Source organism: Leucopleurus acutus (genome assembly GCF_964270905.1).
Source record: "Leucopleurus acutus genome assembly, chromosome: 10".
Lineage (NCBI taxonomy): Eukaryota > Metazoa > Chordata > Mammalia > Artiodactyla > Delphinidae > Leucopleurus > Leucopleurus acutus.
This window is the reverse complement of record NC_139153.1, coordinates 4,397,541-4,413,070: the sequence shown is the minus strand read 5'-3', so window position 1 is coordinate 4,413,070 and position 15,530 is coordinate 4,397,541.

Sequence of the window (15,530 nt, the reverse complement as noted above, 5' to 3'; positions counted from 1 at the left end):
TTGTTGAGGATTTGCATTGATGTTCATAAGGATTTTTTTTCTTGTCATTTCTTTGTCTGGCTTTGGTATTAGGGTAATGCTGGCCTTATAGAATGAGTCAGAAAGTGTTCCCTTTTCAGATTTTGGGGAAAGTTTGAGAACTATTGATTCTTTAAATGTGTGACAGAATTCACCACTGAAGCCATCAGGTCCAGGGCAATTGTGGTCCAGGTGGGGAGACAGATTCATGGTCCTTCCTACTCGGCCTCCTTCCATTTGTGTCTCCTATTAATTCTTACCTTATCAGTATACTTACCTACTCTACCTCCTAAACAGCTAAATATTTTGTCACATGAGCATGTCCCTTTAGTTCATCTACTCTTACCCTTAAGTACTTTTCCTTCAAGTCTTTAAAAAATATCACTTCATTCTTCTTGCATCTCGTGTTGCTGTGAAAAATCTGATGTCAGTCTGATCCTTACTCCTTTGTAGGTGGTCTTCCTTCTCTACCTGGTTTCTTTTAGAATTTTATTTTCTCAAATTTCACTCTGATATGTTTCTGTCTGGGATTTTCCTCATCTCTTCCATTTGATACTCTTATTCCTTTCATTCTAAAGTCTTTCATTTTTCTTAAAGATGGTATATTAATCTTCATTATTTCTTCAAACAGTCCCTCCTCTCAACTTTTATTTTCTGTTATTTTCTCTTATTTTTTAACATCTTTATTGGAGTATAATTGCTTTACAATGGTGTGCTAGTTTCTGCTTTCTAACAAAGTGAATCAGTTATTCATATACATATGTTCCCATATCTCTTCCCTGTTGCATCTCCCTCCCTCCCACCCTCCTTATCCCACCCCTCTAGGTGGTCACAAAGCACCGAGCTGATCTCCCTGTGCTATGTAGCTGCTTCCCACTAGCTCTCTATTTTATGTTTGGTAGTGTATATATGTCCATGCCACTCTCTCACTTTGTCCCAGCTTACCCTTCCCACTCCCTGTATCCTCAAGTCCATTCTCTAGTAGGTCTGCATCTTTATTCCCATCTTGCCCCTAGGTTCTTCATGACGTTTTTTTTTTTTTTTTTAGATACCATATATATGTGTTAGCATATGGTATTTGTTTTTCTCTTTCTGACTCACTTCACTCTGTATGACGGTCTCTAGGTCCATCCACCTCACTCAGTTTTGTTCCTTTTTATGGCTGAGTAATATTCCATTGTATATATGTGCCACATCTTCTTTATCCATTCATCTGTTGATGGACACTTAGGTTGCTTCCATGTCCTGGCTATTGTAAATAGAGCTGCAATGAACATTTCATTGTGGTACATGACTCTTTTTGAATTATGGTTTTCTCATGTTACTTTCTCTTATAATCTGGGTTTTGGCACTTTTATCCTCCACATCTTTTCAATGGGTTTTATATATCATCAGCCTTTCCTGATGCTTTCTTGGAGAGTTCCTCAGTTTGATCTTCCAACCTGTTAATTGGTTCTTCATCATTTATCTTATACATGTTCTTCATTTTAACTATCATACTTTTTTTTTTTGCGGTACGCGAGCCTCTCACTGTTGTGGCCTCTCCCGTTGCGGAGCACAGGCTCCGGACGTGCAGGCTCAGCGGTCATGGCTCACGGGCCCAGCCACTCCACGGCATGTGGGATCTTCCTGGACCGGGGCATGAATCCGTGTCCCCTGCACCGGCAGGCAGACTCTCAACCACTGCGCCACCAGGGAAGCCCAAACTATCATACTTTTTAAACTTAGAATTTACACTTTTTTTGTGATTTCTTTTACTTATTTCATATTGCTAATACATTTCCCTATGTACTTAGGTATACTGACTGTGCTTACTTTTTTCTGGTCTTACCAACAGTCCTGCTTCAAATGGTATTTCTTGTCCAGTTTCTCATCTTCTTTTGCAGTAAATGATTCTTCTTATATATTTAGTTATCTTGGCCTTTGAGCTCAAATTTCCTCGATCATGTCAGCTACTCTGATTATGTGTTTTGGGAAGTATAAAAGGACAGGTCCCATTACGTCAGAGTTGTAAAGGGATGAGCCACACATGCCACAGAACTTCAATACTCAGATTTGCTGTCACCCCACCAGGCAAATCCTCTGGATAAGTTATGACCTTAAAAACCCCTGGGGGAAGCAGCACCATCTAAGGGGGCTTTTCCTTGCCTTGTAACCAGAAGCCCCTGAAGTCTAGAGGGGAACGGGAGAAGGCATGAATGACCAAAGGTACCTGGTCAGTCAGCATCTGACACCTGGCCAGTTAGCTCCAGCTTTCATCAACATCCTAATGGACAAGGCCTTTACACTCCTTCAATATCACCACCTGCACCTGTACTAGTGGCCTGGCCTATTGCTGTTGTTGCTACAGTGAAGAAGCAGGTGAAGACTGTCCCAAAGCTACATTGAGGAGACGCAAGACAGAGCTGAAAGGATTCCACACTATCCTCCATTGCCACCTCCACCTCCTGTCCTCCTCAGGCTGCAGCCACCCACATTACCCACATAAACCACTGCAAAACATGTTTAGCCTTCTGGGGTTTTCTCAAAGGATTTAGGTCTTGGTATCCATGCTTTTCTTTTGCTTCCACAGTTTCTCTGGGGTTGATTTGCAGGGAAGTAGCCAGCAGTCCATGCCAGTTTGCCATGTTGACAAGAACCAGAATTGCTCTCAGTGGATGTTTATATCTTGAGGAGTGGACACCCTGCTGGCTCTACCTCTGCTCCCATTGGTCTTTGGACAACGAGGCAGATTTCTCACTATGTTTTTGGGTTTCAGCCTAAGAAACACCACCTTATTTCAATGGAAAGGTGCTGAAAACTGTCTGACTTCTCTTTTACGGTCTCAGGCCCTGGGACAGCCCTGCTGAGATGGAGACAGTGATGAGCTTCCTTGAGGCTTTGGGTTCAGGATGAACCATCCCAGGCCCTCCAGCCACTCCTCACCGATTGGGGTCTGCAGCCCACTCCTCAACCTGGCTCCTTCCTCTGGTCATATAAAAAGTGTGACTTATATGTGCCACATCTTGTTTATCCATTCATGGAATATTACTCAGCCATAAAAAGAAACGAAATTGAGTTATTTGTAGTGAGGTGGATGGACCTAGAGTCTGTCATACAGAGTGAAGTAAGTCAGAAAGAGAAAAACAAATACCGTATGTTAACACACATATATATATGGAATCTAAGGGGAAAAAAAGGTCATGAAGAACCTAGGGGTAAGACGAGAATAAAGACACAGACCTACTAGAGCATGGACTTGAGGATATGGGGAGGGGGAAGGGTAAGCTGTGACAAAGTGAGAGAGTGGCATGGACATATATACACTACCAAACGTAAAATAGATAGCTAGTGGGAAGCAGCCGCATAGCACAGGGAGATCAGCTAGGTGGTTTGTGACCACCTAGAGGGGTGGGATAGGGAGGGTGGGAGGGAGGGAGACGCAAGAGGGAAGAGGCATGGGAACATATGTATATGTATATCTGATCCACTTTGTTATAAAGCAGAAACTAACAAACCATTGTAAAGCAATTATACTCCAATAGGGACGTTAAAAAAAAAAGTGTGATTTTATGAGAAATCTTTTCAATAAAGTGACTCCCAAAGTTCTTGTACCATTTGACAATCCCACGAGCAATGTATTGAGTGGGCCAAAAAGTGCCTTTGTTTTTTTAAGTAAAAATAAAAGACATTTTTCATTTTCACCAAGAACTTTACTGAACAACGTATTCACACTTTTGTTCCACTACCTTCTGCCATTTTTCAGGCAACTTCATAATTTCATCTTCCCACAACTTTTTATCTTTTTGAGCAAAGAACTGTTCCAAGTGCCTTTTACAGTCTTCCAGGGAATTGAAACTTTTTCCATTAAAAGAATTTTGTAAAGACTGAAATAAATGGAAATCCGAAGGTGCAATGTCTGGTGAATACGGCGGATGAATCAGAACGTCCCAGCCAAACTGTAACAGTTTTCACCTGGTCATTAAAGAAACATGCAGTCTTGCGTTATCCTGATGGAAGATTATGCATTTTCTGTTGACTAATTCTGGACGCTTTTCGTCGAGTGCTGCTTTCAGTTGGTCTAATTGGGAGCAGTACTTGTGGAATTAATCGTTTGGTTTTCCGGAAGGAGCTCATAATAGAGGACTCCCTTCCAACCCCACCATATACACAACATCACCTTCTTTGGATGAAGACCAGCCTTTGGTGTGGTTGGTGGTGGTTCGTTTTGCTTGCCCCATGATCTCTACCATTCTACATTGTTGTACAGTATCCACTTTTCATCATCTGTCACAATTTGTTTTAAAAATGGAACATTTTCATTATGTTTCAGTAGGGAATCGCATGTGGAAATACCATCAAGAAGGTTTTTTTGCTTAACTTATGTGGAACACAAACATCAAAGCGATTCACATAACCAGGCTGGTGCAAATGATTTTCATTGCTTGATTTGGATATTTTGAGTATGTCAGCTATCTCCTGCATGGTATAACATTAATTGTTCTCAATTATTGTTTCGATTTGATCGCTATCAACTTCAACAGGTCTACCCGACCGTGGAGCAAAGTCCAGCGAGCAATCTCCAGCAGGCAACTTCGCAAACCATTTTTGACACGTTCGATCAGTCACAGCACCTTCTCCATACAATGTACAAATCTTTTCATGTGTTTCAGTTGCATTTTTACCTTTCTTGAAATAATGAAGCATAATATGCCGAAAATGTTGCTTTTTTTCCCCCCCATCTTCAATATTAAAATGGCTACACAAAAATTCACCAATTTGTTTTTTGAGGGGCCTGCAGTAAGTCTCTAAATGCCAATAATGACTACAACTTTTCCTCTAACTCTTTCCTTTTCCTTTTTCATTCACTCTTTTCACTGTATGCAGCCCTCCCTCTCTGTCCACTTCCTACCTAAGCTTCATATGGTACTGCCGGATTGGTGCTTAACTAAAAGAAAGATTCTCAGTAGCAAATGAGGCATAAGTTACATTATGTGCATAAAATAAAAAATTCACCAATTTTGATGTCTTTTTGTAAATGCTGTCACATACAATCATGGCTGTCACATACAATCTAACAAAATTGTTTTGAATGAAGTTAAGGACAACTAAGTGCTACTAGAGCCATCTTACAGGAAAAAAAACGAACGAACCTTTTGGCCCACCCAGTATGACAGCTCTGGTTGCTCCATATACTTGTCAGTACCTGGTATTTTCAGTTAAAAATTTTTTTTGGTCATTCTAGGAGGTGTCTAGTAGTATCTCATTTGTGGGTTTTATTTGCATTTCCTTAAAGACTAATGATATTAGGCATCTTTTCATGTGCTTTTTTTACCATCTATATATCTTATTTTGCAAAATATCTATTTAAATATTTTGTCCATTAAAAAAAATAGGGTTGTTTGTCTTCTTCTTGAGTTGTAAGAGTTCTTTAGTTATTCTAGAAATTTATATATTTTTCTACAAGTTTGTGTGTTTTTTCTTAAAGTTTTTTTCCCCCCAAAGAACAGAAGTTTTTAAATTAGGTGAAGTACAGTCCATTATTTTTTCTTCTATTTTTATTTTCATTATTTCTTATTGTTATAGGAAATCTGTGTCTGCCTCAAATATCACGAATATTTCCTCTCCTATGTTTTCTTCTAGAAGTGTTTAAGTTAACATCTATGATCCATTTTGAATTAATTATTGTTAATTAATTATTGTTGCTGCAAAGATCAATTCTATGTTTTCCCCATATGGATATTCAGTTGTTCCAACACCATTTGTTGAAATGACTATCCCTCCAAATTGAATTACCCTGTCATTTGTTGAACATCAACTGACTATATGCACATGATTCTGATCCTGGACTCTATTCTGTTCCAGTTATCTATAGGTCTGTCTTTCTGCTGATAATAAACTAGTCTTAATTACTGTAAATTTATAGAAAATCTTGAAATCAAGTAAAGTTCTCCAATTTTGCTATTTTTCAAAAAAATTTGGCTATTCTAGGTCTTTTGCATTTCCATATAAATTTTATAATCAGCTAGTCAATTTCTACTAAAAGAGCCTACTGAAGTTTAGATTGGGATTGCACTGAAGCCATACATCAATCTGAAAATAACTGACATGTAACAATATTGAATCTTCTAAGTGGGAAAATTTCTAGAAAGATACAACCTGCCAAGACAGAATCAAGAAGAAACACACATTGAACAGAACACTAGTAGTAAAACTGAATTTGTAATTTAAAAAATTCCCAGCAAACAAAAGTCCAGGTCTGGACAGCTTCACAAGTGAATTCTATTAAACACATAAAGAACTAATACCTATCCTTCTCAAACTATTCCAAAAAAAATGGAAGTGGATGGAACATTCCCAAATTCGTTCTATGAGGCCACCATTACCCTGATACCAAAACCAAAGATGTTACAAAATACAGAAAATTACAGGCCAATATCTTTGATCAATATAGATGCAAAAATCCACAACAAAATATTAGCAAACCAAATCCAACAATATGTAAAAAGGATCATACACCATGATCATGTTGGATTTATTCTAAGGATGCAAGGATGGTTCAACATTCACAAATCAAACAATGTGATACACCACATTAACAAAAGTAAGGACAAAAATCACATGATCATCTCAATAGATTCAGAAAAAACATTTTGACAAAATACAATATCCATTCATGATAAAAACTCTCATCAAAGTGGGTATAGAGGGAACATATCTCAATATAATAAAGGCCATTTATGACAACCCACAGCTATATCATACTCAACAGTGAAAAGCTGAAAGTCTTTCCTCAAATTCAGGAAAAAGAGAAGATGCCCACTCTCACCACTTGTATTTAACATAACATTGGAAGTCCTAGCCACAGCAATCTGATAAGAAAAAGAAATAAAAGGCATCCAAACTGGAACAGATGACATGATACTATATAAAGAAAATCCTAAAGTCCCCATCAAAAAACTATTAGAACTAATAAATGAATTCAGTAAAGTTGTACAATACAAGATCAATATACAGAAATCTGTTGATTTTTTATACACTAATAATGAGACAACAGAAAGAGAAAGTAAAAACGCAATCCCATTTAAAATCACATCAAAAAGAATAAAATACCTAGGAATAAACTTAACCAAAGAGGTGAAAGACCTATACTCTGAAAACAATAAAATACTGATGAAGAAAACTGAAGATGATACCAAGAAATGAAAAGATATTCTGTGCGCTTGGATTGGAAGAACTGATATTAAAATGGACATACTACCCAAAGCAATCTACAGATTTAATGCAATCCCTATCAAAATACTCATAGCATTTTTCAGAAATGCTGAAAATGGGAGATAATGCAGAAAATGGGAGATAAGATGAAGAATTTCAGCAGAGAATAAAATTCTAAAATAATCAATTAGACATTCTAGAATTTAAAAATAGAATAAATGAAATCAAGAACTCAAGGGATAAGTTTTATCAGCATATTAGACACAGTTAACAAGAACATTAGTAAACTGAAAGTCAGGTCAGTAGAATATAGACTAAAGTACAAAGGATGGAAAATATAGACTCGAGAAAAAAAGATGCATGGAACGCACTGAAAAGTTATAACATAAACATACTTGGAGTGCCAGATGCAGAAGAGAGGAAAAGGAGGAGGAAAGAGGGGAAGGAAGAAGGGAGAGAAGGGAAAGAGGATAGAGTGAATATCTCATGAATTAATGGCTGAGAATTTTCCAAAACTAATGAAAGCCACAGATCATGAAGTGCTGCAAACAAAGGAAAACTCAGAATTTCAGGAATTAAAGAATAGCAACAGAAATGACAAATAACAAATAACATAATACACTTTGTATTTTTTCTTAAGTTCTTTAAAATATGTTTGACAGTTGAAAGTAAATATTATGATGTTGTTGAAGAGTTTAAATATATGTACATGTAATACATATGATAATAGAAAGGAAAGAGGGTAAAGAGACTTATGATTGTAAGGCTTCTACATTTCCCTTGAAATGGTAACTATTAGGCCTAAACATACTGTGAAAAGTAAGGCATGTATTGAATAGAATGTATATGCTAAGGCAAACAATAACATAAAAATTACAAAACAAAGAGCTATAGCCAAAAAGCCAATAGATAAATTAAACTGGAATACTAAAAATATTCAAACAATACAAAAGAAAGCAGGAAAGGAGACAGAGGGAAATAAAAAAGCAAAGGATACAAACAGAAAAATAATAAAATAGCAGACAAACTATATCAACAGTTATATTAAATGTAAATGGTCTAAATATGCCAATTAAAAGACAGTGTCGGGGCTTCCCTGGTGGCGCAGTAGTTAAGAATCTGCCTGCCAATGCAGGGGATGTGGGTTTGTGCCCCGGTCCGGGAAGATCCCACATGCTGCAGAGCAGCTGGGCCCGTGAGCCATGTCCACTGAGCCTGCACGTCCAGAGCCTGTGCTCCGCAATGGGAGAGGCTACAACAGTGAGAGGCCCATGTACCACACACAGAAAAAAAAAAAGACAGTGTCAGGGACCTCCCCGGCAGTCCAGTGGTTAAGACACTGCACTTCCAATGCAAGGGGAGTGGGTTCGATCCCTGGTCAGGGAACTAAGATTCCACATGCCACACAGCACAGCCAAAAGATTAAAAAAAGAAAAAAAAAAAAAAAAGACAGTGTCAGACTAAACAAAAAACCAAGACCTAACTATATGCTGTTTACCAGAAACCCACTTTAAATATAATGATATAGATGATTAAAAATAAAATAATGGGGACTTCCTTGACGGTCCTGTGGTTAAGAGTTTCCCTTCTAATTCAGGGAGTGTGGGTTCGATCCCTGATTGGGGAGCTAAGGTCCCACATGCCTCGTGGCCAAAAAACCAAAAACATAAAAAAAAAAGAGGCAATATTGTAACAAATTCAATAAGGAGTTTAAAAATGGTCCACATCAAAAAAAAAAAAAGTAAAATAATGGAATAGTTGTATCAAGCAAACACTAATCAAAAGAAAGCTGAATTGGGCATATTATCATTAGACAAATTAGACTTCAGAACATAATTATCAGGTATCAAGAGAGATGTTACATAATGACAAAAGAGTTAAATGTGCTGTACCCAACAACATAGCTCCGAGATGTATGAAGCAAAAAATTGATATAGAATTAAGGTAAAATAGACAAATCCATAACTGTATTTGGAGACATCAACATTCCATTCCTACTACTCAACAGAACAAGACAGAAGATCAACAAGGATATATAAGACTTTCACAACAATATCAACGAATTTGACTTCATTGACATTTGTTGAAGACTCCACCCATCAAGACCATGAATACAGACATATATTCTTTTCAAGTGCACAAACAGCATTCACCAAAACAGATTATATTTGGGGTCATAAAGCAAACTTTAATAAATTTAAAACAATGGAAAGCAAACAAACTACATTCTCAGACTATACCAGAAATAAACCAAAAATCGATAACAGAAAGACATCTGGAAAATCCTCAAATATTTGGAAATTAAATACCAGACTTCCAAACAACCTGGGTCAAAGGTGAAACACAGGGAAATTAGAAAATATTTTAAACTGAATAAAAACGAAAATCCAACATACCAAAATTTGTGGGGTGCAGGCAAAGCAGTGCTTAGAGAGACATTTACAAAATTAAATACTTATGCATTAAAAATATAAGGCCTCAAACCAATAATCTAAGTCACAACTTAAGGAACTAGAAAAAGAGCAAATTAAACACAAAACAAGCAGAAGGAAGATAAAGAGCAGAAATCAGTGGAATTGAAAATAGAAAAACAATAGAGAAAAATCAATGAAACCAAAAAGTGATTCTTTGAAAAGATCAATAAAATTGATAAAACTGTAACCAGACCGACCAAGATAAAAATGAGAAGACATAAATTACCAATATCATAAATAAAATAGGGAATATCACTAAAGACCCTATGGACAGGGACTTCCCTGGTGGTCCAGTGGTAAAGAATCTGCCTTCCAATGCAGGGGGCATGGGTTCGATCCCTGGTCAGGGAACTAAGATCCCACATTCCGTGGGGCAACTAAACCCACGTGCCAAAACTACTGAGCTTGCAGGCCTCAACTAGAGGCAGCGTGCCGCAAACTACAGAGCCCACACACCCTGGAGCTTGCACGCCACAACTAGAGAAGAGAAAACCCACACACCCCACTAGAGAGAAGCCTGTGCGCCACAATGAAAGATCTCACATGCCTCAAAGAAGATGCTGTGTGCCGCAGCTAAGATCCGACGCAGCCAAAAATAAATTAAATAAATAAATAAATAATAAATCTTTAAAAAAAAAAGAAGGAGGGGAGGAATCAAGATGGCGGAGTAGAAGGACATGCTCTCACTCCCTCTTGTGAGCACATCAGAATCACAACTAGCTGCTGGACAATCAACAGGAAGACACTGGAACTCATCAAAAAAGATACCCCACATCCAAAGACAAAGGAGAAGCCACAGTAAGATGGTAGGAGGGGCGCAATCACAGTAAAATCAAATTCCATAACTGGTGGGTGGGTGACTCACAGACTGGAGAACACTTATACCACAGAAGTCCACCCACGGGAGTGAAGGTTCTGAGCCCCACGTCAGGCTTCCCAACCTGGGGGTCCGGCAACGGGAGGAGGAATTCCTAGAGAATCAGACTTTGAAGCCTAGTGGGAATTGATTTGACAGGACTGGGGGAAACAGAGACTCCACTCCTGGAGGGCACACACAAAGTAGTGTGCGCATCGGGACCCAAGGGAAGGAGCAGTCACCCCAGGGGAGACTGAAACAGACCTACTTGCTAGCGTTGGAGGGTCTCCTGCAGAGGCGGGGGGTGGCTGTGGCTCACCGTGGGGACAAGGACACTGGCAGCAGGAGTTCTGGGAAGTACTCCTTGGTGTGAGCCCTCCCAGAGTCTGCCATTAGCCCCAGCAAAGAGCCCAGGTAGGCTTCAGTATTGGGTTGCCTCAGGCCAAAAAACCAACAGGGAGGGAACCCAGCCCCACCCATCAGCAATCAAGTAGATTAAAGTTTTACTGAGCTCTGCCCACCAGAGCAACACTCAGCTCTACCCACCACCAGTCCCTACCATCAAGACTCTTAGATAGCCTCAACCACCAGCGGACAGACAGCAGAAGCAAGAAGAACTACAATCCTGCAGTCTGTGGGAAAAAACCCCACATTCACAGAAAGATAGACAAGATGAAAAGGTAGAGGGCTATGTACCAGATGAAGGAACAAGATAAAACCCCAGAAAAACAACTAAGTGAACTGGAGATAGGCAACCTTTCAGAAAAAGAATTCAGAAGAGTGATAGTGAAGATGATCCAGGACCTCGGAAAAAGAATGAGGCAAAGATGGAGAAGATGCAAGAAATGTTTGACAAAAACCTAGAAGAATGAAAGAACAAACAAACAGAGATGAATACAATAACTGAAATGAAAACTACACTAGAAGGAAGCAACAGCAGAATAACTCAGGCAGAACGGATAAGTGACCTGGAAGACAGAATGGTGGAATTCACTGCTGTGGAACAGAATAAAGAAAATAGAATGAAAAGAAATGAAGACAGCCTAAGAGACCTCTGGGACAACATTAAATGTAACAACATTCACATTACAGGGGTCCCAGGAGAAGACAGAGAGAAAGGACCAGAGAAAGTATTTGAAGAGATTATAGTCATAAACTTCCCTAACATGGGAAAGGAAATAGCCACCCAAGTCCAGGAAGTGTAGCGAGTCCCATAGAGGATAAACCCAAGGAGAAACATGCTGAGACACATAGTAATCAAACTGGCAAAAATTAAAGACAAAGAAAAATTATTGAAAGCAGCAAGGGAAAAGCGACAAATGACATACAAGGGAACTCCCATAAGCGTAACAGCCGATTTCTCAGCAGAAACTCTATAAGCCAGAAGGGAGTGGCATGATATACTTAAAGTGATGAAAGGGAAGAACCTACAACCAAGATTACTCTACGAAACAAGGATCTCATTCAGATTGAGGGAGAAATCAAAAGCTTTACAGACAAGCAAAAGCTAAGAGAATTCAGCACCACCAAACCAGCTTTACAACAAATGCTAAAGGAACTTCTCTAAGTGGGAAACACAAGAGAAGAAAAGGACCTACAAAAAAAAACCACATAACAATTAAGAAAATGGTAATAGGAACATACATATCAATAATAACCTTAAATATGAATGGATTAAATGCTCCAACCAAAATACACAGGCTTGCTAAATGGATACAAAAACAAGACCCATATATATGCTGTCTATGAAAGACCCACTTCAGACCTAGGGACACATACAGACTGAAAATTAGGGGATGGAAAAAGATATTCCATGCAAATGGAAATCAAAAGAAAGCTGGAGTAGCTATACTCATATCAGATAAAATAGACTTTAAAATAAAGAATATTACAAGAGACAAGGAAGGACACTACATAATGATCAAGGGATCAATCCAAGAAGAAGATATAACAATTATAAACACATATGCACCCAACATAGGAGCACCTCAATACATAAGGCAACTGCTAACAGCTATAAAAGAGGAAATTGACAGTAACACAATAATAGTGGGGGACTTTAACACCTCTCTTACACCAATGGACAGATCATCCAAAGAGAAAATTAATAAGGAAACACAAGTTTTAAATGACACAACAGACAAGATAGATTTAATTGATATTTATAGGACATTCCATCCAAAAACAGCAGATTACACTTTCTTCTCAAGTGTGCACGGAAAATTCTCCAGGATAAATCACATCTTGGGTCACAAATAAAGCGTCAGTAAATTTAAGAAAATTGAAATCATATCAAGCATCTTTTCTGACCACAACGCTATGAGATTAGAAATGAATTACAGGGAAAAAAATGTAAAAAACACAAACACATGAAGGCTAAACAATACGTTTCTAAATAACCAAGAGATCACTGAAGAAATCAAAGAGGAAATCAAAAAATAACTAGAGACAAATGACAATGAAAACACGATGATCCAAAACTTATGGGATGCAGCAAAAGCAGTTCTAAGAGGCAAGTTTATAGCTATACAAGCCTACTTCAAGAAACAAGAAAAATCTCAAGTAAACAATCTAAACTTACACCTAAAGGAACTAGAGAAAGAACAACAAACAAAACCCAAAGTTAGCAGAAGGAAAGAAATCATAAAGATCAGAGCAGAAATAAATTAAATAGAAACAAAGAAAACAATAGCAAAGATCAATAAAACTAAAAGATGGTTCGTTGAGAAGATAAACAAAATTTATAAACCATTAGCCAAACTTATCAAGAAAAAAAGGGAGAGGACTCAAATCAATAAAATTAGAAATGAAAAAGGAGAAGTTACAACAGACACTGCAGAAATACAAAGCATCCTGAGAGACTACTACAAGCAACTCTATGCCAATAAAATGGACAACCTGGAAGAAATGGACAAATTCTTAGAAAGGTATAACCTTCCAAGACTGAACCAGGAAAAAATAGAAAATATGAACAGACCAATCACAAGTAATGAAATTGAAACTTTGATTAAAAATCTTCCAACAAACAAAAGTTCAGGACCAGATGGCTTCACAGGTGAATTCTATCAAACATTTAGAGAAGAGCTAACACCATCCTTCTCAAACTCTTCCAGAAAATTGCAGAGGAAGGAACACTCCCAAACTCATTCTATGAGACCACCATCACCCTGATACCAAAACCAGACAAAGATACTACAAAAAAAGAAAATTACAGACCAATATCACTGATGAATACAGATGCAAAAATCCTCAACAAAATACTAGCAAACAGAATCCAACAACACATTAAAAGGATCATACACCATGATCAAGTGGGATTTATCCCAGGGATGCAAGGATTCTTCAATATATGCAAATCAATCAATGTGATACACCATATTAACAAATAGAAGAAGAAAAACCATATGATCATCTCAATAGATGCAGAAAAAGCTTTTGACAAAATTCAACATCCATTTATGATAAAAACTCTCCAGAAAGTGGGCATAGAGGGAACCTACCTCAACATAATAAAGGCCATATGACAAACCCACAGCAAACATCATTCTCAGTGGTGAAAAACTGAAAGCATTTCCTCTAAGATCAGGAACGAGACAAGGATGTCCACTCTCACCACTATTATTCAACATAGTTTTGGAAGTCCTAGCCACGGCAATCAGAGAAGAAAAAGAAATAAAAGGAATACAAATTGGAAAAGAAGAAGTAAAACTGTCACTGTTTGCAGAAGATATGATACTATACATAGAGAATCCTAAAAATGCCACCAGAAAACTACTAGAGCTAATCAATGAATTTGGTAAAGTTGCAGGATACAAAATTAATGCACAGAAATCTCGCATTCCTATACACTAATGATGAAAAATCTGAAAGAGAAATTATGGAAACAGTCCCATTTACCATTGCAACTAAAAGAATAAAATACCTAGGAATAAACCTACCTAGGGAGACAAAAGACCCTTATGCAGAAAACTATAAGACACTGATGAAAGAAATTAAAGATGATACCAACAGATGGAGAGATATACCATGTTCTTGGATTGGAAGAATCAATATTGTGAAAATGACTATACTACCCAAAGCAATCTACAGATTCAATGCAATCCCTATCAAATTACCAATGGCATTTTTTAGGGAACTAGAACAAATCATCTTAAAATTTGTATGGAGACACAAAAGACCCCGAATAGCCAAAGCAGTCTTGAAGAAAAAAAACGGAGCTGGAGGAATCAGACTCCCTGACTTCAGACTATACTACAAAGCTACAGTAATCAAGACAATATGGTACTGGCACAAAAACAGAAACACAGATCAATGGAACAAGATAGAAAGTCCAGAGATAAACCCATGCACCTATGGTCAACTAATCTATGACAAAGTAGGCAAAGATATACAATGAAGAAAAGACATTCTCTTCAATAAGTGGTGCTGGGAAAACTGGGCAGCTATATGTAAAAGAATGAAATTAGAACACTCCCTAACACCATACACAAAAATAAACTCAAAATGGATTTGAGACCTAAATGTAAGACCAGACACTATAAAACTCTTAGAGGAAAACACTGGAAGAACACTCTTTGACATAAATCACAGCAAGATCTTTTTTGATCCACCTCCTAGCATAATGGAAATAAAAACAAAAATAAACAAATGGGACGTAATGAAACTTCAAAGCTTTTGCACAGCAAAGGAAACCATAAACAAGACGAAAAGACAACCCTCAGAATGGGAGAAAATATTTGCAAATGAATCAACAGACTAAGGATTAATCTCCAAAATATATAAACAGCTCACACAGCTCTATATTAAAGAAACAAACAACCCAATCAAAAAAATGGGCAGAAGACCTAAATAGACATTTCTCCAAAGAAGACATACAGATGGCCAAGAAGCACATAAAAAGCTGCTCAACCTCAATAATTATTAGAGAAATGCCAATCAAAACTACAATGAGGTATCACCTCACACCAGTTAGAATGGGCATCATCAGA